The sequence below is a fragment of the Arvicanthis niloticus genome, assembly GCF_011762505.2.
Source record: "Arvicanthis niloticus isolate mArvNil1 chromosome Y unlocalized genomic scaffold, mArvNil1.pat.X SUPER_Y_unloc_1, whole genome shotgun sequence".
Classification (NCBI taxonomy): Eukaryota; Metazoa; Chordata; class Mammalia; order Rodentia; family Muridae; genus Arvicanthis; species Arvicanthis niloticus.
In genome coordinates, this window is record NW_023044978.1 from 1,165,886 (window position 1) to 1,191,026 (window position 25,141).

The 25,141-nt window shown below is 38.0% G+C and overlaps 1 pseudogene; it reads right to left on the reverse strand.

Moving 5' to 3' along the window:
* Window positions 1-18,624: 18,624 nt before the first annotated feature.
* Window positions 18,625-20,853, reverse strand: LOC117695948 (NACHT, LRR and PYD domains-containing protein 4A pseudogene; annotated as a pseudogene).
* Between the last annotated feature and the right edge of the window lie 4,288 nt (window positions 20,854-25,141).

The window sequence follows — 25,141 nt, forward strand, 5'->3', positions numbered from 1 at the left end:
TTATGTAGAGGCTGCAAAGAAGTCATGTTAGGAAATATAATCTCATGTACATTTAGAAACTGTATCAATTTATCTGGAGGATAGTGGTTGTCTATAATGCCATTAAATCCTATTTGAGCAAGCAAACAATCTGTACTATGTTGCTTTAACCAAGTATTCTGATCTGCATTAAAAGGCTGAATAATGACATCTGGCTCTTTGCCAAAATAAGTCAATGCCTGTTTTCTTCCAAGTACAATCATATAGGCTACTGCCAGATGTTACATTTAGGGGATATCTTTGAATGTATCCATATGAGTGGAGCCTTTTGCAACAGCAATCCTGTAGGTGTATAAGTTGCATTAAAAATTAACAAATGTAAAGGTAAGGAATAATCTATGTAAGTGACAAATTGTTCCCCAATGCCTCTTTCTACTTGTTGTAAGGCCAACAATCCTTCTGGGTTTAAGGATCGAGGGGAGGTAGGATCAGCACTCCCCTTGAGAATATCAAATAAAGGTTTCAATTCCCCTGTCATAAGCTTTAAATTGGGACGAAGCCAATTGATATCGCCTAACAACTTTTGGAAATCATTTAAAGTTTTTAAACTGTCCCTGTGAATAATTATCTTCTAGAGACAAGCAGCTTGATCCTTAAGGCTAAAAAGCCTAAATAACTAAAGTCTTATGAGTTTGTACCTTTTCAGGAGCTATTTGTAATTCTTTATCAGCTAATGCCTGTTTTAAATCTCTATAACATAAAAGCAAGTCCTGAAGATTTTTCCCTAAAAGAATATCATCTGTGTAATGACAGATGTACATCATTGGCCATTGCCATCTTACAGGTTCAATGGCTTGTGCTACAAAGTTTTGACATAATGTAGGACTATCAGCCATGCCCTGTGGAAAAACTACTCATTGATACCTTTTCATTGTCTCTTTAAAATTAACAGAAGGAACACTCAAAGTACATCTTTTGCAATCACGAGGATGAAAGGGAATGGTGAAAAAACAATCTTTTAAATCTACTATTATTTTATAATACCCTTTAGGAATGCCTACTGGAGATGGAAGCTCAGATTGTAGAGCTGAAGACCCCCAAATTAGGGAGACCCACACTCAAGTCTCAAGTCTCTGGAAATCGCGGCCACCCAAGAAAGACACTGTAACTGGATGTAATCAGCAGAGGTTTTATTAGGGAAGTTTGGCCAGCAGTCAAACCATAAGCTCTCAAGAGAAGAGTTGGACCACAAGTGGAGGGCTAAGGGGTCTTTTAAAGAGGAAAACTGTGGGAACCATCTCCAGCTGGGTCCCACAAAGTCTCTGGCTTGGCAGGAGATAAGATGCAAACAGCCGCTGTCTCTGTCACTGTAGCTGCCCCTGCCCGCAGTGGTCTGGGCAGAGTGCCGAGAAGTTCTGTTTCTGCCTGTTGCCCTCTCTGTAGTGGAGAGAGGAGAGCCCCGGGGACACTCTGGGAGAGCCGGCGAGTCCTGAAGTGTTACAGCTCTTTGCTAAGCCGGGAAGTGCTGGCTAGGTAGCAGGGAAAGAGGGTAGATCCCTTGCCCAGTGTTAACAGCTCTGGAGCCAGCTAGCTGGAGAAGAGGGGAGGGTCCATGACAGAAGCTCTCCAACAACAGAATGATTCTCTCTTGCACTTTACTTCTCAATTAAGCTCAATATATACAGTTTGGGGGTAGATGAAGGTTTTAGCAACAGGTAATTCGATTGGCTTAGTATGAGGTTTTGGGGATGCCTCATATGCATGTTAGGAGAGCCTGGGGCACTATTCCTATAAGACCCAATGGTCATAGACCTCTCAACCTCTCACTGTGGGAAGGGCTGTGAAGGCGGAAGCTGAGAGGGCCAGGGGACCAGGAAGACAGCTGAACATCTGCCATCCCTAAAGGGTCTCCGGGGTTCAGAAGCTCATTCAACCAGGCACTTGGTTGTCTCTCATAGCTCAGAGTCCCACAGAAAACCACAAACCAGGGGAGTGAGAAGGGGGTGAGGGGTTGCCAAGGATACATAACATAAGAATAGCGAAACATTCCAGAGAAACCCACCCTGAAAGGTTAATAGCCATGGAAATTACTCAGTACACTCATTCTTCTCAAAAATGTGGTTTTACCATATCACTGTCCTACCCTGTCAACTATCTATTAACTATTTCTCACTAGCTCCACCTGTAGAGCCACAGCCCTGTCGTTGTGTTTTTACCACCCGAATGACTTTCATTCTTTACAGCCAGTTCCTGAAACTGGCCTGGCTTGTTTCAGAGAAAAGTTTCCATGTCCCTGAAAGAACTTAAAAAGCATCAATATATGTATATATTCTATAAAAATGATTTTTATAATTTTTCATTCTTCAGAGCTCCCATAAGTACCATGGTTTCATTAACCTTTCTTAAATCTTGTAACAATTGCTGTTTTCCAGCTTTTTTCTTTATAACAAATATAGGAGTGTTCCAAGGTGACTGAGATTCTTCTATATGTCCTGCCTCTAATTGTACCTACACAAGCAATGAAGCAACTTCTATTTTTTTTAGACAAAGACCACTCATCAACCCACACTGGGACATTATTAAGCCATTGAATTTTATCAGCATGAGATACAGGCAAGACAGTGGCCATTATAGAAAATACCCTAAACTTCTCATGTCAGAATGAGGCTTAGGCACTTCAAAAGTTTGAATACCTTGCCCTTCTTTTTCTAGTCCTTTTCCAGGCAAAAATCCTTGTCTTAGCATTTATTTAGTCACTACTTCATTACAGCTGCACATCATAAGACCCATCTTTGACAAAAGATCTCTTTCCCAGAGGGTGACAGGCAAAGTTGGCATCACATAGTACTGAATTTGTCCTGAATTGCCATCTTCATATCTCCAATTTAGAAGTTTAGAACTCTGTTTTGGGTTATTGGCATAACCAATATCTTGAAGGTGAGTGAGAGTATCACACAAAGGCCAGGATGAAGACTACTTTGTCCTCTAATAATTGTTAGGTCAGCTCCCATGTCCATTAGTCCTTTAAAACTTTTTCCTTCAATTATTACTTAAGATTAGGTCTTTTACTAGTAATAAACTGAACCCAATACACATCAGAAGAACCAAAGGCATCCTATCCTCTCTCATTCTTAACAAATTTAAAAGGAAGCAGATGCAACAGAACCAAAACAAGTTGAGCAATTCTTTTGTTAGCAGGCACAGTTATAATGCCCTGGGTGGGGGGAAGCAGCCATGATCTTAATTTCTCCCTCATAATCTCTATCTATAACATCTGGATATATTTACAATCCTTTTACAATACTGCTGCTTCATCCCAAAAGTAATCCCCATGTCAGTAGAAGCAAGGGCCCAAAAACTCCTGTGGGACCTGTCTGAACTCCCATTTCTGGCATCAGTACCATATAATTAGTGGAACTGAGGTCCAGTCCTGCACTTCCTAGTGTTGCTCTAATAAGTTCTGAAATAGATTTTCCTGGCTTGGCAATAGCTCCATGGCCCCATAAGCTGTTGGCTGTGGATTCTTAGGGACCTAGAGCTGGCCCCAAAACTCATTTCCTAACAAGGGATGGCCCTGATTATCTGTTTTAGATTTGTACTCTTTAGTCCAATGATAACCCTTCTTGCACCATGGACAAATTTCTGATACATGACCTGATTGTTTGCTCGAGCTCTTTCTTTTGGGACAGTCATTTTTTAAATGACCTAAATCTCCACATTTAAAACATCTTTGATCTTTATGGTTCTGTGCAAGCATTGCATGTATAGTGGTCCCTTGAAAAGTAGCAGCCATGACCAGACCCTGATTGTAAGAGGGCCCAATTTCAGCACAAAGATGAATGTATCCATGTAAACCTGTCTTTGCTTTTTAAGACCTGATAGCTGCACAGAAAGCTGCATTAGCATTCTCATAAACCAATTGTGTAACAAAAGGAATTCCTGACTGAGGATCTCCAAAAATTTCACCAGCTGCCTTTAGCAGCCTGTCCATGAATTCCTGAAATAATTCCTCAGGACCCTGTTTAATACTGGATAAATTCCCACTAAGATCTCCAGCAAGATTCCAAGCACAGCGAGCAGCAATTGCAATTTGTGCATACACACCTCCATGCAGCTCAACCTGATTAGCATTACCTTCATATTTACCTTCTCCTAAAAGCATATTAAGATCCCAATGCTTGAGCATTTATCATGGTGGTTTTTTTTTACTAGTATCATGCCATTCTGACCTCCAAAGCAAGAAATCTCCTCCTGACAAAGTAGTATTACATAAAGTTTTCCAATCTTGGGGGCATTAAATTTGATTCTACCACAGGATCCAATAAAGCTTGTGTAAAGGGGGCCATAGGCCAATATTGTGACAACACAATTTTCAATTCTTTTATCACTTTGAACTCCAATGCCTGATATTGTCTAGTTCTTCTGTTCTGCTGGTCAATTACATCAAATACAGGAAATGCTAACACATTAGATATATCTAGCCCATCCCTACAGGCCTGATTCAAAGCTCTTTCTAACGGTGATTGACACATCTCAGAATCATCGCTTTCTTTTGCAACTGACTGACACTTTAACTCCTGTAGCTCATTCATCAATTTCTGCAGCTTAATTTCTATCTCTAATTTACATACCTTCATGTCCATCTGGGCAGCTTCTGCTGCATCAAGGAACATAGGTGGAGTGGAAGATGCATAGAGGGGCAATCCTCATGATATTTAGAAGCCCTTTCCTTTAAATTGGCTTCTTCCTCTAGATCTGATTCATCAGCAGAATCTCCAATTTCTTTTATCTGAGCTGTAAGAGATGTACTAGGTCTACACTTCTCTGATTTAGAGTTGAGAGTGCCCCTTCTTGTAAAAGCACTCTCTGATAGACATTCTTGGAACTCTTCAAGCTGTGCCTGGGCAGTGGCTAACACCCCCAAGGTCTTTTTATTTATTTTATTATCAATAGCATCTTTTACAAGCTTCGAAAGGCAGAGGGTGTTAGGATCTGCCTTGGTGGTTCTTAAAACTTGTCCAACTGTTTCCCAGGTTTTCATATTCAAAGTTCCTTCTTGTGGGAACCATGGGCAGTATGAATTTATTTCTGCCAACAATTTTTTAACATACTATTTGAAAACCCTGCTCCTCGCACCTGGAGCAGCTCTTATAGGCAGCAGGCAAATGCCCGTTTGGAAATGCCTTGACTCATAATTCATTGTCAGCTCCTAGGTAAAATTGGCATCAGTCCAACACCCATTTCACCTACTCCTTATCCCTGATAAACACACTTCCTGCAAACACAGCTCTCAAAAAATAACCATAACTAGCGCTAATAACAAAATTGTTTTGTAGAGTGAAAAATTATAAAGGCCATTTTATGAAATATGTGTAGATTTTTTGCCTTACAGAACTCGGAACTGAAAATAAGATTTCAGGCCTTCACATTCCAGGTTAAGGACACTTGCTGGATTACATTCCCCAAACCTCGCCCAAGGCAGGAAGGCAGTCCTGACTACAGATAAAGATGCTACCACCTAGGTGGGGCCATAGCCCTATAGCCGGAAAAAGTAAAGATAGTAATCTGAAATGGCAGAATAGGACACAATAGCATGGTGAAAACCACATTTTTGAGAAGAATGAGTGTGCAGAGTGATCTCACATGACTCTAGATCATTTGGGCTAGATTCTCTGAAATGTTCCACTGTTCTTGGTTACCCCTCCCTTGGTCTTCCCAGTGCTATGTTTAAAATTTGTAAAACAACCATTCATGTGTAAGCATGTGAAAATGCCTTCCTCCCCCAACCCTATGCTATAAAAGACCCTTTAACCCAGCACATGGGGCCAAAAACCCTGCTCTTGGAGCTAAAGAGCTTGTGTTTTTGACCGCTGGCTCCTCCCCTAATAAACCTCTGCTGATTGCATCTAGGTATGGTTTCTTGTGATTTTTGGGTGGTCACGATTTCCGGAGGCTTGAGGAAGGGTCTCCCAAGTATGGAGGTCTTCAGTTTGTTACTTACCAAGTACACGGGATACTCTCCTTCTTGTTCCATTTCTTGTAGAGCTCTACACAAGACAATGTTCCTCAGCTGATCTCTTTTCTTCAGGCCCCAGGTCCAGCACAATTCTGTAGCCACCAGCAGCCACAGTCAATCAGGTTCACTTGAAAGAGAGGCTGGAAATGGGTGAAGGGACAGGAGGGCAGGAAGCAATGAAGCCAGGACAAAGTTTTCTGATTGAGGCTCAGGGTTTATTGTTTGACTTTCAAATAAAAAGGGGAAAACTCCACCCTCACAAGAAGAGTCTCTTCTTCACTTCAGCCCAGTGGTCTGGGTGAGGGGTATGCATCCTTAATTGCAGGCTGGAAGAGGTGTTTCAATCAAACTCAGCAGGCAGTCTATCTATTCAACTCAGCTCCTGTGGCAGACTGCAGGGCTGAAGTCTGGCAACACCTCCTATGTCCTATTGTTGTTTGGCCTGTTGTGGTAAACAGCTCGTTTAGGCCTGCTCCAGCTGGGGGAAGGACACACTCAACTGTAATCTTGAGTGTGTCAGAGCTCCAGCAGTGCTAGGTTTGTCCTATTTCCTGAGAGTCTAGGTAGCTGTGTAATTCTGTGATCTTGTGATCATGTGTGTGTCAGAGCATCTGAGACTCACTCAAGCTTTCTTTGGGTTTTGTAGGGGCAGGTGCAGAGCTAATGATCCAGGTCTGCTTCAGGCATTTTGCAAACTGGAAGGAAAACATAGCTCTGGTTGGACAATTGTTCCTGCATCCCTAGATTTTGTGGGTCCCAGTTCAGAGCATCTGGAAGATTGACAACCTCTAGGTATTATCGTTGTTGTTAATAACTAAAGAGTGATCCATTTTATAACAAACCATATTTTTGTATTTATTCTTCTGTTTTGGGACTTCTGAGATGTGTCCAGCTTCTGGCTATCACAAACAAGGTAAAGACCCCCAAACTCGGGAGACCCTTTCTCAAATCTCAGGAAATCATGACCACCCAAAAATCACAAGAAACCATACCTGGATGCAATCAGCAGAGGTTTATTAGGGAAGAAAGCTGGCAGGCAGTGGTCTAACTACACACTCTCACAGGAGTAGAGTTCGACCCCACCAGCCAGTCTGAGGAGGGTTTTAAAGGGAAAAACCACAAACCAGGGGAGTGGGAAGGAGGTGAGGGGTTGTCAAGTATACAAAACATAAAAATAGTGGAACATTTCAATGGTAATCACCCTAAATGACTAGAGTTATGTGAAAATCACTCTGCATACTCATTCTTCTCAAAAATGTAGCCTTACCATGTCATTACCAACTATTTCAGGTTAAATATTTCTCACTTCCTCCAGTCACAGCCCCACCTAGATGACTTGTATTTTTTTGTTATGGTCAGGAATATGTCTTCTTGCTTTGGGCTTTTCTCACCCATAGGTGGGTCTATTGCCTAAGGCTTGAGGAATGTAATCCAGCAAGTGTCCTCTGATTCAGGAATAATGTCCTTCATCCAGAATGTGTCCTGTGGCAGTGAAGGCCTGAAATCTCATTTTCAGTTCTGTGTTCTGGAACCTGCACTTTTTCTGCCCAGGTCTGAGGGCAAAGAAAAATTCTAATATATTTCATAAAATGGTCTTTATAATTTTTCACTCTACAAAGGCTGCTCTGAACATAGTGGGATGTCTCCCTGGAAAGGCAGAACATTATTTTGTATATATCCATGTGTAGTATAGGTGGACATTCAGGTAGATCTATTTCTAATTTTCTAATAACCCCCAGGTAGATTTCCAGAGAGGATTGCAATCTCAAGAGCAATGGAGGAGTGTTTTACTCTCTCCACATTCTAGTCCTCATGTGCTATCACCTGAGTTTTTGATCTTAGCCATTCTAATTTGTGTAAGGTGGAATCTTGGATTCATTTTGATATACATTTCCATGATCACTAAGAACTGTGAACATTTTTAAAGTACTTTTAAACCATTTTAAACAGAAATCTGTCTCATGAATTCTCTGTTTTGTTATATACCTCATTTTGGGGTTGTGTCCTTGAGTTTTTTGTGTTGTTTGTTTTTGTTTTTGTTAGTTTCTTGAGTTCTTTATATATTTTGGATATTAGCCCTCTATTGAATAAGGTGTTAGGGAAGATTTTTTTCCCAGTTTGTACATATCCAATTTGTCCTATTGACAGTTTTTTTTGCCTTACAGAAGTTTTTCAATTTCATAAAGTCCTGTTTATCAATTATTAAACTTTGAGCCATTGGAATTCTTTTTAAGAAAATTTCTTCTATGCCAATGAGTTCAAGGCTTTTTATCCACTTTCTCTTCTATTAGATTTAGTATATCTTATTTTATCTCAATATTCTTGATCCATTGGACTTGAGCTGTAAAGTGACAAATATGGATCTATTTGAATTATGCTACATACAGACTGCCAGTTAAACCAGGAACATTTATTGAAGATGATATTTCCCATTGTATATTTTTGGCTTCTTTGTCAAAGATCAAGTGTCCTTAAGTGTGTGTGTGTGTGTGTGTGTGTGTGTGTGTGTGTGTGTGCATGTGCTTTGAATCTTGAATTTTATTCCATTGATCAATGTGCTGGTCTCTGTACCAATACTGTGAAGGTAATCTCAGAAGGGTGATTCCACCAGCAGATTGTTTACTGTTAAAAATTATTATCAATAATCTGCATTTTTTCCTTTCCAGAGTAATTTGAAAGTTGTCCTTTTTATGTCATTGAAGAATTGTGTTATGATTTTTGAAAGGATTGTGTTGAATCTGTAGATTGTCTTTGATAAGTTGACCATTTTTACTTTGTTAATTCTGCCAATCCATGGGCATGGTAGATCTCTCCATTCTGAGATATTTGATTTCTCTCTTGGGAGACTTGATGTTATTGTCATATGGATCTTTCACTTGTTTGGTTACAGTTATTCCAGGATATTTCATATTATTTGGGGGTATTGGGAGAGCAGTTGTTTCCACAATTTCTTTTGCAGCATGTCTATCATTTGTGCAAACAAAGGCTAGTGATTTATATGAGTTAATTTTATAGCCAATCACAATCCTGAAGCTTTCGATTAGCTGTAGATTTTTTGGGTAGAAATTTTGGGGTCATTTATATATGCTATCATTATATCTGCAAACAGTAATATCTTTTCTTTTTCTTTGCCAACTTGTAACCCTTTAATCTCTATCTCTGTCTTATTGTTCTAGTAAAACTTTGAGTACTGTATTGAATAGATATAGGGAGAGTGTTCCCTTTTCTTGTACCTGATTTTGGTGGGACTGATTCAAGTATCTCTCCATTTACTTGATATTGTCAGTTAGTTTGCAGTTAATTGATTTTATTAGCTTTAGGTGTGGACCTTTAATTCTTAATCCCTTCAATACTTATTTACATAAAGAAGGGTTGTATTTTGTGCAATGCTTTTTCAGCATCTAAGGAGATGAAAAATTGCCTTTTTCCTTTGAGTTTGTTTTAATATTGAATTATGTTAATGTATCTTTATGTATTGAACCACCCTTGCATCTCTGGAATAATGCCTTCTTAACCATGGTGAATGACAATTTTCATGTGTTCTTGAATTTGTTCTGCAAGAATTTTATTGGATATTTTTGCATTAATATTCATAAGTTAAATTGGTCTGAAGTTTCCTTTCTTTGTTGCATCCTTGGTTTAGGTATCAGAATGTGGCTTCATAGAATAAAGTACGTTGTTTCTTCTGTTTCTATTTTATAGAATACTTTGAAGAATATTGGTATTAGGTTTTCTTTGAAGGTCTAGTAGCATTCTTCCCTAAAGCTATCTAGTTCTAGGCTATTTTTGGATAAGAGGTTTTTTTAAATGAACTCTTTCTTCTTATAAAATATGAGCCTGTTTTAGAAAGTTTAACTGCTTTTGATTTATATTTGGTATGTGGTATTTGTCTAGAAAACCATCTATTTCATCTACATTTTCCAGTTTGGTTCAGAAAAAGCTTTTTTGTTTTTATATTAGGATCTGTTTGTTTTGTTGAATATTAGGTCCCTGGTCTGAAGGGTATCCCACAAGGGTGTCCCACAAGGGTGTCCCACAAGGGTGTCCCATCTTGACAGGGTGCAAGCAGTGAGGGTCTGTGCCACCCCTGCTGCCTCTGCCTGAATCTCCACTATCACCACCCACTTGCTCCCAGGTGTAGAACTTGTCTCTCCATGGCAACCCAGTCCAGGGATTGGAGAGAATCCCAAAGGCATTTCAGGAGAACAGAACTCTTCCCAAGTGTTACAGCTCTAGTGTTACAGCTCTTGAAACAAAAACTCTCAGACAATGGAATTATTCTGACACAATATTTACTTCTCCTGAATATACATTATTGGGGTAGGTTAAGGTCTGGTAGCAAATAACTCTTATTGGCTTGGTCTGAGAGCTTAGGGGTGCCTCTTCTACATGTGGAAGAGCCTGAGGTACTATTCCTACATGACTGGTGGCCATAGACCTTTCTATGTTGCAGACCGATCTACCCCAAGCTTGGGGGCCAAAATGTCAGGGACTACTTTATTAATGTTGGAACTCAAACTGCCAAAACTCTTGAGGGCTAAGTTGTTAGAGCCTGCACTGCCCCAAGCTGCTCCAGTCCATGGGTCAAAGTTCAGCAAGAGAGAGAATGAGGGCAGGCATAAAGAAGGAAGACCAGACAGAGTTTGACTCAATCTTGTTTATTCTTCTGTCTCTCTTCTTCTCTTCAAGTCCCTAGTTCCAAGTACCAAGCCTCAGGTCCCTAGTTCCTAGTATCAAGTCTTGAGTCCTAATTCCTTATTCTACGTTGCTTGTCTCTTTCCCAGTTCCAAGTCTTTTTCCAAGTATAAGTTTGAGTGTCTATTCCAAGTGTCTAATTCCTAATTGCAAGTCAAGTTTCAAGTACAAGTGCCTAATAATTTTCTCTGTCTGCCTTCTTACTTCTAAGCCACACCTTTAAGTCATGCCTTTAAGTCTTATCTCTAAATTACACCTTTAAGTCTTGTCTCTAAATCACTCCTTTAAGTCATGCTCTTAAGTCACACACCTTTAACTCTCACACACCTGACAGAGAAAATCCTGGGTATCTAAAATAAGATGTTATCAGAGTGTGCTCAACTGTTGTAGACTGTTGTTAACAAGTCAGGTATAGGGCTCAAGATGGCAAGTGGCAAGTGGCAAGGATGATAGCCACTTTTTGTTGGCTCCCCACAGTGGCCATAGACCTCTCTGTGGAAGGGGCTATGAGGGGCTGAGACTAAATGAAAAGAGCCAGGTGCCAGGAGCAAGGCCAAATGCCTTCAGTCCCATGAGAGTGTGGAATTCGGTGCTTATGCTAGAACAAACACCCAGCTGCTTCTCACAGCCCACTGCCCCACATTGAATATTCTCCATGTTTGTTATTATGTCTCCTTTTCATTTCTGATTTGTCAATTTGGATACTGTCTTTTTGTCCCTTAGTTAATTAAGCTATAATTTATCTATCTTGTTGATTTGTTCAGAGAAAATTTGTTTAGTCTTGTTAATTTTTTTACATCCTTCTTTTTGTTTCTATTTGGTTGACTTACACCCTGAATTTAACTATTTCCTGCTTTCCACTTCTCTTGGGTGTGTTTGCATCTTTTTGTTCTAGAACTCTCAAGTGTGCTGGAATGTTGCTAGTGTAAGATCTCTAGTTTCTTTACCAGGGTGCATGCTGCTATAAATTTCTCTTAGAATTGTTTTTATTGTGTACCATAAGTTTGAGTATGTTATGTCATTATTTTGTCAAAATTCTAGGAAGTCTTATATTTCTTTCAATTCTTCCCTTTCCAGGTTAACATTGCATAGAAATTTGGTCAGTTTTCACATATATGTGAGATTACTGTTGTTTTTGTTTTTCTTGAAGACAAGCTTTATAGCTCATTGTGATCTGATAGAATGCATGGGAATATTTCAATCTTCTTTTATTGGCTGAGCCTTGTTTAGTGCACAATTATATGGTGAATTTTGGAGAAGGTACCATGAGGTACTGAAAAGAAGATATGTCCTTTAGGGTGAAATGTTCTGTAGATATCTGTTTAATCATTTTGGTTCATAAACTCTGTTAGTTTCACTGTGTCTCTGTTTAATTTCTGTTACAGTGACATGTTCATTAGTGAGATTAGTGGGGTCTTAAAGTCTCACACTGTTATAGTGTGTGGATCATTGTAAGTTTTGAGTCTTTGTAAAGTTTTTTTTTACGAATGTGGGAGCTCTTGTATTTGAGGCATAGATGTTTAGAATTGAGACTTTCCCTTAGAATTTTCATATAATGAATATGAAGTGTCTTTCCTCATCTTACTTGAAAACTTTTGGTTGAAAGTCTATTTTATTAGACATTAGAATGGCACCACCAGCTTGTTTTTTCATCATTTGCTTAAAAGAAATTTTATTTTCCAGCTTCTCTGAGGAAGTGCCTTTCTCTGAGTTGCCTCTGTTACTGAGGTGTTTTTCTTGTATTCTGAAAATACCTGGGTCTTGTTTGTGTTTCCAGTCTGTTAGTCTATGTCTTTTTATAGGTGAGTTCAATCCATTAATATTGAGAGATATTAAAGACAGGTTATTGTTAGTCCTGTTATGTTTGTTTTTGTAGGTGTCATTGTATGCCTGTGACTCTCTCTGCTTTTTTTGAATTTGTTGTAAGATGGTTAATAACTTTGCTTTGGTGTAGGTACCCCCTTGTGTTGGAGTTTTGCTTCTAGAATACTCCATCAGATGAGATTAATAGATACTGTTGGTTTGGATCTGTAATATTTTTTGTTTCTCTCTTCTGTTGATTGAAAGCTTTGCTGAGTATAGTAGGCTTGGCTGGTATTTGTGTTCTCTTAGAATCTGCATGACCTCTGTCCAGACTGTTCTATTGTTTATTGTCACTGTTGAAAATTCTTTTGTAATTCTAATAGGTCAGCCTTTATTTATTACTTAGCCTTTTTCCCTTGCAGGTTTTAATGGTATTACATTTTTTTCTGTGCATTTAATGTTATGTGATGAGAGGATTTTCTTTTTTGATTCCATTTATTTGGTGTTCTATAAGGTTCTTTGTACCTTTAAAGCCATCTTTTTCTTTATGTTCAGGAAGTTTTGTTCCATGATTTTTTTGAAGATATTTTTAGTTCTTTTGATATGGGAATCATAGTTCTCTACTCCAATTTTTCTTAGATTGTGTCTTTTCATTGTATCCTGGAATTCTTGACTGTTTTGAATTAGGAGATTTTTATGTTTTGAATTTTTTTAGTTTTTTCAATATCTTCTATAATATCTTCTACACCTGAGATTCTGTTTACATTTCCCGACCTCTTTCCTACGTTTTCCATTTCCAGGATTGCTTCCATTTATGTTTTCTTTATTGTTTCTACTTACACTTTTAGGTCTTGGACCACTTTATTTAATTTCTTTACCTGCTTGATTGTGTTTTCCTGTATTTCTTTCAGAGAGTTTTTTTGTTTCCTTTTTACGAGCTTCTACCTGTTTACCTGTGTTTTCCTGTGTTTCTTTAAGTGAGTTATTGATATCATCCTTAAAGGACTTATTATTTTCGTGGGATGGGATTTTAGCCCAGCTTCCTAATTTTCAGGTGTGTCATTGTATCCAGTGTATCAGTGGTGGGACAACTGGGTTCTCATGAAGCCCACATGTATTACCTTTTGTTGCTTATAATCTTGTGTTGAGGACCATTCTATCAATGTTTGAACCCACACTGCTAAAAGCCTTGGGGACTAACTTGTTAGCCCTTACTGCCCCAAGTAGCTCTGGTCTGCAGGTCGGGGCTCAGCAAGAGAGAGAGTGAGGATGGACTGGAAGAATGGAGACCAAAAGAGTGTGATTCAATCCTGTTTATTCTTCAGACTCTTTTCTTCTCTCCAAGTCCCCAGTCTTGAGTTCCTAGTCCCTAGTTTTTAGTCTCTAGTGCCTCCAAGTTCCAAGTTACTTCTTCCAAGTGCTAAGTGCCTAATGTCTAATAACTAACTCCAAGTTGTACTCTAAGTTGTACTCTCTAACCTAATTCCTAGTTCCAAGTTGTACTCCAAGTTGTACTGTAAGTTGTTCTGTCTTAATGCCTAATTCCTATTCCAAGTTGTACTCTCTGAAGTGTCTGATTCTCTGTTACTCTAAGTTGTTCTGAACTCTCCTGTCTGCCTCTCACCTTTTATATGTCTCACTTCTAAGCCACACCTTTAAGTCATACCTTTAATCATGCCCTTAGGTCTTCTCTCTAAATCTGATCTCTAAGTTACACCCTTAAGTCACACACCTTTAAGTCTCATACACCCAAAGGAAAATCCTGCGTATATAAAGCAAGATGTTATCCGAGTGTGCTCAGCCGTTGTAGGCTAATGTAATCTGTCGCTACCCACTTCCAATCCGCGGAATAAGGCAACGGCAACCGTGTTCTTCTTCATGCGGTTTATTCAACTATCCCTGTACAGTGCGCTTCCTCTCTCTTTCTCTTCTCTTCTTTTGTCCCTTTCCCCAGCTCCTGCAGCCCCTTATAAGCATTGCCTTGATCCTATCAGCAGGTGCCACGAAGTCACTAATTGGCCATTCTCAATGACTCGAGGTGAGGTGATCGGGTAACCACATCTCTCAGCGCATACAACTCCATATATGGAGTTGTCTTTTCTCTCAAGCAATGCCTATGCCAAGTGCCACCTTGTAATGGTGAGAGTGGAGCCACTTCCCACAGTAATCAAGTTTCTTTTCAGGGTATATGGCTCAAGATGGCTACAAGGATGATAGCCGCCTTCTGTCGGCTCCCCACAATCTTGTGCTTGCCTATTGTCATCTGAATACTCCTGATGTTTTCTGGTATAGGTTTCTTTGTCTGAAGCCTGCCTCTTTTGTCACTGAGTTGCTTCAGGTTTCCTAGTAAGCCTGTGCCCTGGCTTTCAAACTTTGGGGTCTTCAGAGGTGCAGAGAAACTGCTGATTTGTTTCCCTGTCTGCTGCTAATTTTCTTGGAGGTCTTCAGACTGTTGGGTCTTTAGAGGAACACTAAAGCTGTTGTCCTGGGTGAAGGTGTTCTCCAGAAGGGTGGGTATTATCTGTGGTTTTTGTTTTCCTGTGTGTATCAGAACACAAGAAAGGCTTATGTTTTGTTGGTAATCTTTTCTGCATGCTGTGGAGCCCCTGTTAGGATTTCAGACTGTGGTATCAGTTGCCAGTTGCCTTTTGTGCAGAGAAACTCCTGGTATGCCTTCAATCTATAGTGTCTTTATGGGAGCAGACAATCTGGTGATCAGCTGCCCAGTTGCTCTGAGTATATTGGACCTTTTGATATTTCTTCATACCATGATCTCAGTTGCCCTGTGTGCAGCTGATCTCTGAAATGGCTTAGGCTGTGGTGACTTCAGAGGAGCAAATTAACTGAAGGATCTGCCATGCCAGGAGGCACCGGCCTGAAAGCATAGTTTCATTTTCATGTATTAAAATTTGTGTTGTGATTTTGATGGTTGTTGGATTGAATTTGTAGATTACTTTTGGTAAGATGGGTATTTTCTCTATGTTAATCCTACTTATTCATGTACATGAGAGATCTTTCCACCTTTGGTGTTTTCTTCAATTTCCTTCAATAAGGATTTGGAGTTCTTACAATACAAATTTTTATTTGCTTGAGTAGTGTTATTCCAAGATATTTTATAACATACATGGTTATTTTAAATTTTCCTTTGTCAATAATTTTATTCTTGTCCCATTTAGAATTTTATGTTGGGGTAACTGATTTCTTTTGACTTAATTCTATATCTAGGCACTTTGGTAAATGTGTTCATCAGCTGTAGAAGTGCTCTGTTACAGTTTTTGAGTTCATAAGATGTTCTATCATATCATCTGGAAAAGTCAATACTTTTACATCTTCTTTTGCAATTTGTATCTCCTTCATTGTCTTTGGTTTTCTTATTGCCCTGGTTTGAACTTAATACTATGTTGAATTGAGAGGTAGAGAGTTATTAGCATTCTGTCATCCAAGATTTTAATAGAAATGTGTTGTCTTCATTTAGATTGATGCTAGTGAAGAGCTCCAAACTCCAGAGACCCTTCCTCAAGTCTTAGGACATTGCAGCCACCCAAAAATCACAAGAAACCATACCTGGATACAATCAGCAGAGGTTTATTAGGGGAGGAGCCGGCAGTCAAAAATGACAAGCTCTTTAGCTCCAAGAGCAGGGTTTTTGGCCCCGAGTGGTGGGTTAAAGGGTCTTTTACAGCATGGGGTGGGGGGAAGAAGGCATTTTCGAGTGCTTACACATAAATGGTTTCATTTTCATGCACTTACACATGATTGGTTGTTTTACAAATTTTGAACATAGCACTGGGAAGACCAAGGGAGGGGTAACCAAGAACAGTGGAACATTTCAGAGAATCTAGCCCAAATGATAGTCAGGAATGCCTTCCTGCCTTGGGCAAGGCTTTGGGGAATGTAATCCAGCAAGTGTCCTTCACCTTGAATGTGAAGGCCTGAAATCTTATTTTCAGTTCCGAGTTCTGTAAGGTGAAAAATCTACACATATTTCATAAAATGGCCTTTATAATTTTTCACTCTACACTAGCTAATTGATTACTCTATATTGCTTTGATTATCTTTAACTATATGACTATATTCATGATTTCTCCAACTTTTTATAAAGGGATTGTTGCTTTTATCACAGGCATTTTTGTCCTATAATGAGATAAACATGTTTTTTAAGTTGATATATTGTGGATTAAATTGGTGGAATTCCCTATATTAACCAAACCTGCACCCATGGCTGATTATGTCTCTTTGTTGAGTCTTTGTGAGATTTAAGATTCATAGTTACTGAGGCCTCATTAAAACTACTTTTCTATAGATCACTCTTACTTATTTTCTACCATATTATACCTAATCTGTTATGTTCTCCCATCTACTCATCATATTTATTTAAATGCCCTTGAGTTGAGAAATCTGCATGCCCCAACAACCACCTTTGTGTGCTTGGTTGTTGCAGCCTGAGCTGCCCCACTTTGTGTACCAGAAATGTTGTGGACCACACAGTCAATGTTGGAACCTGCACTGCCAAAAGCCTTGGGGCCTAAATTGTTAGAGCCTGCACTGCCCCAAGCTTCTTTGGTCTGCAGGTTGGGGTTCAGCAAGAGAGAGAGTGAGGATGGATGTGAAGAATGGAGACCAGACAGAGTGTGATTCAATCCCATTTATTCTTCAGTTTCTGTTCCTAGTCCAAGTCCCAAGTTTTGAGTTCCTAATCCCTAGTTCCTAGTCCCTAGAGCCTCCAAGTTCCAAGTTACTTCTTCCAAGTGCTAAGTGCCTAATGTCTAATCCCAAGTTCTTCCTCCAAGTGCCAAGTGCCTCATACCTAATAATAATTTTTTCTGTCTGCCTTTTATTTGTCTTACTTCTAAGCCATGCCTTTAAATCACGCCTTTAAGTCATGCCCTTAGGTCTTGTCTCTAAATCTGATCTCTAAGTCACACACCTTTAAGTCTGACACACCCAAGGGAAATTCCTGGATATCTAAAACAAGATGTTATCAGAGTGTGCTCAGCTGTTGTAGGCTATTGTAATCGTGTCTTTTGTCAGGGTATATGGCTCAAGATGGCTGCAAGAATGATAGCTGCTTTCTGTCAGCTCCCCACACATGTTTATTTATGCTCTTTTGATCTGTGCTTGGTAGAATTAACTTGTAATTTACAAGAAATATTAATTTAGAATATGGGTAGGCATTATATGCTTATCTTTATGGATGTGCTATGCTTATAGGTAGAAACTTATCTATTTATTATTTTACCATTTCTACAGCCAGTTTCATAGTGCCATTGCATTTAAGACCCAAGTAATTCATCATTATGTCAAAGTAACACATTTTTTAAAATTTGTATGAACCATAACCAGATTGGTTTTTTTTTTGAATAAAAATGCAATAAAAATATTGTGAAGAATTTCCCTTGTGTTTGTTGACTATGTTTGATATATACTCAGTTGAATTATACTTGGGTTTGTGGTCATCCTATGGCCATTTCTATGAGAAATCCTAATATTGATTTCCAAAATATCTGTTTAAATTTTCACACCAGCAAAAGGTTAGAGTATTCTACTTTATATCTTTTTTCTAACATAAAATGTCACATTTTTTTAGATTCTTGAGATTGTGAAATACAAAATTAGAAAGACATTTCATAGTCGTATTTATTTGCATTTTCTTTTTTTTAATGTGTAACTTACTCTTTAATACAAAACAAAACATTAACAATTTCTATTATCTGATTATCTGGTCTCAGGTCTCTGTTAAGAGCTTCTCATGCATAGCCAAGTAAAATTTCCTTAACAAACTTTTAGAGTAACATTATTGCCTGGACCAACAATAACACTCTGCTAATCCAACAAAAACAAAACTTCTGTTAAGAGATTACAAAGCACTACTTAAAGATACTTACTTCTTTTATTGGGTACTTAAGAAACCAGTGTGGGGAAAATGTCATTTAAGGCATTTGTTTTAGCATGACTCTATGTGAATGGCTTATCTGAAACTGTAGTGCAAACAAAAAGCCACATCTATCTTGTAAAGCACATCTAAATGGGGTAAAAGGAAATCATATCTCATTGAAATGTTTGTAACCTCTAATTTTTTTATACAATGCAACAAAATAAAGATCCTCCCCTCTTCTGGAAGAAGTTTGAGGTTAGAATACACACGGCGTATGTTCTTGCTTCAGAATGTCCACCCTTGTTTTCTGCTTCTGCTTAAACACTGCTTCTGATGCATAAAAAGTATTTTTCTTTTTCTCAGAAACTAGAAATGCCTGGGATTTTTTATCAAGGTCAGTAATGCACAGTCAAAAAGTATGGAAAGCACACTCCTGCTACTCCAGTCCTCCAAAAAATGGAGGAACTTCGTTGGCATTCCTACACAGGCTGATTTCACACAGGGTATTAACCTGTAAAAAAGCAGACCAAAGTCCTCACGACTGGCACCAGTTATGTCACAGGCTTCCAACCCAAGGTACACTAAGCGGCAGTTGGGATGTTTTATAGCATCACAAAGCAGCTTCACACCAGCATCTTCTAACTTATTTTCTGAAACATTTAGGGACTTCAGGTTATGGTTGTTCCTCAGTATTTCAGCCAGGTTCTGGTAGCCACTAGAAGTTATGAGACAAGATGTCATACATATGTTTTCCAGGACACAGTGTGGTAGAGTTAGAGCCTTACAAAGAATTTTCAGTCCTTTATCCTTCAGGTCATTACAGCTAATGTCTAAATGACCCAGAGTTTTGTTCCACTGAAGAACATAAGAAAGTTATTCCCAACATTGCTCACTGAGGGAGCAGTTGGCCAATACTAAGTTCTTCAGAATACAGTCTGGGTGGCACAAAGCCTTACACAGTGAGTATACGCCTTGGTCCAAATTGTTGCATGCCAAACCAAGAGTCTTCAAGGTCTTGCTCCTCATCAGGACTAAGGCAATGTTCTCGAAGTCATCAGGTAAAAGGTCACAGTTTTGTAGGTCCAGCTTTTCTATGTTGCATTCTGCCTGGGTCAAGACATCACATAATAGTTTAACATCAGTGTGGGAATGGTGCGTGAAACTGAGGTCCAAGTTATTGCAAACAGCGCTTTTGAATCAAATCAAAGAACAGGAGCTTTGAAGGTAAGAAGGACACATTATTTGCCTTAAGTATTTTAATGGTGCACGTGCTGTAATTCAAATGGTTATACAAGACAGAAAAGGCTTGATCACTGAAACTAATTTGTTTCATTTGGAGTTCCTGGATGTTCTTACTGCTTATGAATACAGAACATATTTTATTCCAATAGGTAAGAAGTTTTTCCGTCAAAATAAAAAAAAAGCCAGATAAAGTTGAAGGGATTGCCTGTAGATCCAGACAGAGCAAGTTTTGGAGGAGTTGAGCAAGTAATGATCTTGTTTTCCACAAAAGAAAAGAAAGCTGAAGACAGGATTTGCTGAGTCAATGCCCTTATTTGCATTTTCTAATGCCTGTGATGAATCTTTATTTTTCTTACCTGTCTTATGAATATCAGCATTATTTCAGTAATTTGCCTTCTTTTATTTTCTTTCATTTACTGGCTATTTCATTCATTTACATTCTAAATGGTATTTTCTTTCTCAGTTTTCCATCTGGAAATCCCCTATCCCATCCTCTCTCTTTCTGCTTCAATGAGGGTGCTTTCCCCCGCCAACCATGAACTCCTAACTTTCCATCATGATATTCCTCTACATTAGGGAATTGAGTCTTCACAGGACCAAGAGCCTCTCCTCTTATTGATGTCCAGCAAAGTCATCCTCTGCTACATTTGCAGATGGAGCCTTGGGTTCTTCCACTTATACACTTTTGTTGGTGGTTTAGTTCCTAGAAACTCTGGGGTGTGGGGGTCTGTTTGGTTGATATTGTTGTTCTTCCTGTCAGTTGCAAACACCTGTATCTTTTTAAGTCCTTTCTCTAACTCTTTCATTGGGGACCCTGTGCTTATTCCAAATATTTGCTGCAAACATCAACCTCTGTATTTGCAAGACTTTGGCAGAACCTTGCAGGAGAGAGCTATTTTAGGATTCTGTCAGCAAGCAATTCTGTGTGTCACAATAGTATCTGGGTTTGGTGTCTGTATATGGGACAGAACTATAAGTAGAGCAGTCTCTGGATATGCTTTTCTTCAGTCTCTGATCCACACTTTGTCTCCATATTTTTTTCCATAAGTATTTTGTTACTCCTTTTAAGAAGGACTGAAGCACCCACACTTTGGTCTTCCTTATTCTTGAGCTTCATGTGGTCTGGGATTTGTGTCTTGAATATTGTGAGCTTTTGGGCTAATATCCACTTATCAGTGAGTGCATACCATGTTTTTTGTTGTTCCTAGGTTAACTCACTTACTGTGATATTTTCTAGTTCCATAATTTGCCTACGAATTTCTTGAATTCATTGTTTTTAATAGCTGAGTACTACTCCATTGTGTAAATGTACCACATTTTCCATTTCTATTCCTCTGTTGAAGGATATCTGGTTTCCTTCCAGCTTCTGGATATTATAAATAAGTACAAATAGTGAGGCATGTGTCTTTGTTATGTGTTGGAAAACATTTTTGGTATATGCCCAGGAGTTGTATAGCTTGGTCCTCCAATAGTACTATGTCCATTTTTTGTCCCACTTTTTCTATCAACCAGATTCAGTGTATGTGATTTATGTTGAAGTCTATGACACAATTTTAATGAAGGGTCATTCCTACAGGTATCATTGTGTTCTTTATTCAGTATGCAGTAAGACCTGTATAATTTGTTTAAATATTTTATTCTGTCCTATATGTGTGACCTATTGATAAAAATTTATGTGATTGAACTAAAGTGTGAATCTTCAATTTCATTCCATGTATCAAGCTGTATCATTTCTAATAGCATTCATTTTTTAATATTATTGTGGTTCTCTCTCACCTATGTCTCCCCATTGTCTACTTCAAGGCCTGTTCTTAGAAAGATTTATATTTTCCTTTAAAGACCCTTAATGCTCACTTACTTACTTTTCATTATTTTTATTTATTTATTGTGGATGATAGAATTTTTATTATATAGAGCAAGGTTTTTATGATGGAGGCATCTCCAGAAGTGATTTCAAAGTTTTCAATGCATAAAAAGAAAATATAAGGCTAAATGTCACACAGCTACCATTAACACATATCAAAAGTCTAGAAGACAAAAACGAAAATGGGAACCATTCATCAAGGCATGGACATGAAAAAGCCAAACTCAGAAAGTGGAACCTAACATCATCTCAGTGAAAATATGATTTCTATGTCCCTAGGACTTAGAAGTCTTCATCCCATATTGTAGGCCAGAATATTAAATTGAAGTAGGGATTTCATTTTGATGATATTGAGTGTGCTTTGGGATGACAAGACAGATTGCAGTGTATATAGGTGAAGAACCTATATAAAATGTCAAACAGTCATTAGTGTTTGTTTTTTAGACACATTTATGCTCTTTCCATATTCAATCTTCACAGTATATGATCATCTATCTCTTCATAATTACATATATTTTCTATTATCTGTGCTGAAAGAATATTTTGTGTATTATATTAATGTATCATTTGTCAATAATAACATTTTTTACCCTACTACTTAGTCAAGAAGTAGAAAGCAGGATATCTTATATGCAGAAAAAAATATGCAGTAGATCCAGGCATGAGAAAATTTCTTTCAAATGATTTAAAGATAGAGACACATAGACTATGAGTCCAGGTTTAAAGGTACATGAATAAATGTAGATTAAAATACATGAGTTATCTATAGTTTTTCAAATTGTAGAAGAGTTTATAAAATTATAGAAGATACATGACCACCATATTTATAAATATATATTTGAGTCTGATTCTCATTATTCTGAACAGGGAACTAGGAAAAAAAAACAAATAAATATTTAGCACTTTTTCTTGAGGTTCTCACCTCCACTCAAGCTTCTTATTTTACCCCTAAAAACCTGCAGGTACATTTAGTGTGGCATGCTGATTGAAAGTTTAAAATTATATCAATGTGTATGATTTTATATACAATTTACTTAGCAAAAATTTTTTAGTTTTTTAAATGTATATATCTATTTCATTTTTAATTCTGTGATAGTAGTCTTTTTTTTCGTAAATATATAAGTTTATCTGGAGAAATTTCATTTTGAGGAACATCTGCTCTGAATCTAATTTATGGATATTACATGGAAATAAGTAGAATTTGTCTTTTCATGACTTTATATTATGACCTGGATAGAGCATTACTCAACAGAAAACTCTACATATTTACTAGGGAATTCTGGTTAAGACGTCTATTACAACACAGTGAATCATTCTTCTCCTATAGTTTATTTACTGTAAATATTCTTGTACAAAGTGACACATATTTGTTTTGGATTGGGGCCATTTGCTTTAAAATTGGATCCAAGTATGTCTGGTGAAATGATTCCGAACATGGATTTTTTTCAAATATATGAGTTAACAATGTATTGCTGACTAGACTATGACTTAAAATACAAATAAGTCCGACTTCAAATTTAAACAAAAGAATTTGCCTCTGCTGAGAGTTAAACTTTACACATCAAAATAAGCAGATATAACATGTTTTGATGGGGACTATCAAACTCCTGTTAAAACAGGTACATTAGTTAAATTTTCAACTATCTTTTTCTATTGTTTGTGCCTTTCAATAGTTGAAATTAAAATCATCTTGACATAAAAGAATAAATTAATGACTCTAAAACTTACACAAATATTTCTTAATATCATTGAGAGAGAACAATATATCACTCAACTTTTAAATTCATCTTATATCTTTAAAACAAGCAGAAGTGCTAAGTTTCAGTTTTCATTTTTAACTTATTTGTTGGGGGCCGACTTTTAGCAGAAAGCGGCTATCAGCTTTGCAGCCATCTTGAGCCATATACCCTGACATGTGACTTGGATTACAATAGCCTACAACAGCTGAGCACACTCCGATAATCTTGGTTTAGATACCTTGAGATTAAAGGTGCATGAGATTAAAGGTGTGTGAGATTAAAGGTGTGTGACTTAAGAGTGTAATTTAGAGATCAGAGTTAGAGACAAGACCTAAGGGCATGATTATAGGTGTGACTTAGAGACATGGCTTAGAAGTGAGACATATAAAAGGCAGAGACAGAACAGATCAGAATCAGACATTAGGGAGACAGAGAAGAGAGAACCAGACACAGCAGAGAGAAGACAGGTAGCAGGCACTTGGAAGAGAACTTGGAAGAAGTAACTTGGAACTTGGAGGGACTAGGAGCTAGGGACTAGGCACTAGGAACTCAAGACTTAGGACTTAGACCGAAGAATAAACGGGATTGAATCACACTCTGTCTTGTCTGCATTCTTCCAGTCCATCCTCACTCTCGCTCTTGCTGAACCCCAACCCTCGGACAGGAGCGGCAGCTTGGGCCAGGATACAGTGGCCGCCCAAATGTAGGTAGGCTCAGTCCTCAATATTTTGCTTGGGCCATGACATTTTTTGTCCGCCCCAACGTGGGGCTAGTGTGGACCCCAACACTTATTTACTTTTTCATTTTACATTTGTATCCTGGAATCTTTCTATTCTCCAAGCCCTATATTTACAAATATTCTCCAAGGATGAAAGCACCACCACCATGACCACAAAGATACCAGTTTTTGTGGGGTATCCATTACCAGTAAGAATGAGTATATTTTCTCTCTCTGGAACCCAAAAATGAATTTCAGTTTGGGGAAATGGAATAGATTACAGGCAACACTATCAGAGAATCAACTTCAATTGTTAGGTGAAACCTATGAAGGCCAAGCCGGACTTTTGCTACAAATGGATAGGGACCTTAAGTACAGCCCATGCATGTTCTATGGTTGGCAGTTCAATCTGTTTAATACCCAGTATGTTCAACTTAGATGATTCTAAGTTATCTAGTGTACATTTCCTACTTTACTAAACTTTTTTACTTTATTAAACTTGTTCAGAATACTCCCAAAATACAGTTGATGTTTTTTGTGGTTCTCTGGATTTTTTTCATCTGCTCCTGGATGAAGCATCCAAGGAGATCCTTATGTGAGTTTTCAAACTACACATATATCAAAATATCATGAATCATTTTAGAAACTTGTTGATGTAATGTTAACTAGTCTTATATATAATGTTTCTCCAGTTGTCCCAGTATTTTCTTTTTGTTCCAACAATCTGTTTCATCTCTATACCTGAATAACTTACTGGTAAAAAATAGTTGGTTCAAAGTTTTAAAGAGTGAGTTTAATGTCACATTTTCTCCAATGAATGATTCAGCTGCCTATTGGTGGTGGTTACTTCAGATTTCTTGATCCTGAAGATTGGATTATGAATGGATCCAATCAAAAATCATGTCATAGCACATGTTTTTAAGGATGTGGTGCAAAGGTAGAACTCCTAAATTGCTAGAGGAAGTTAAGGAAGTTCAATCACTTTACTATTTGTTTAGGCATTTTTTGAAAGTCAATTGTGCTTCTTCAACAAGATCGAGCTACAGTTCTGCTGTTTATATACCCTAAATATGCCCAACACCACCACAATATCAGCTGCTTAAAAACATTTATATCAGCTCTATTTATAGTAGGCAGATACTGGAAACATTCTAGATAAGTCTCAAATAAAGCATGAAAAATAATGGATTGTGGATCATCTGCATAATGG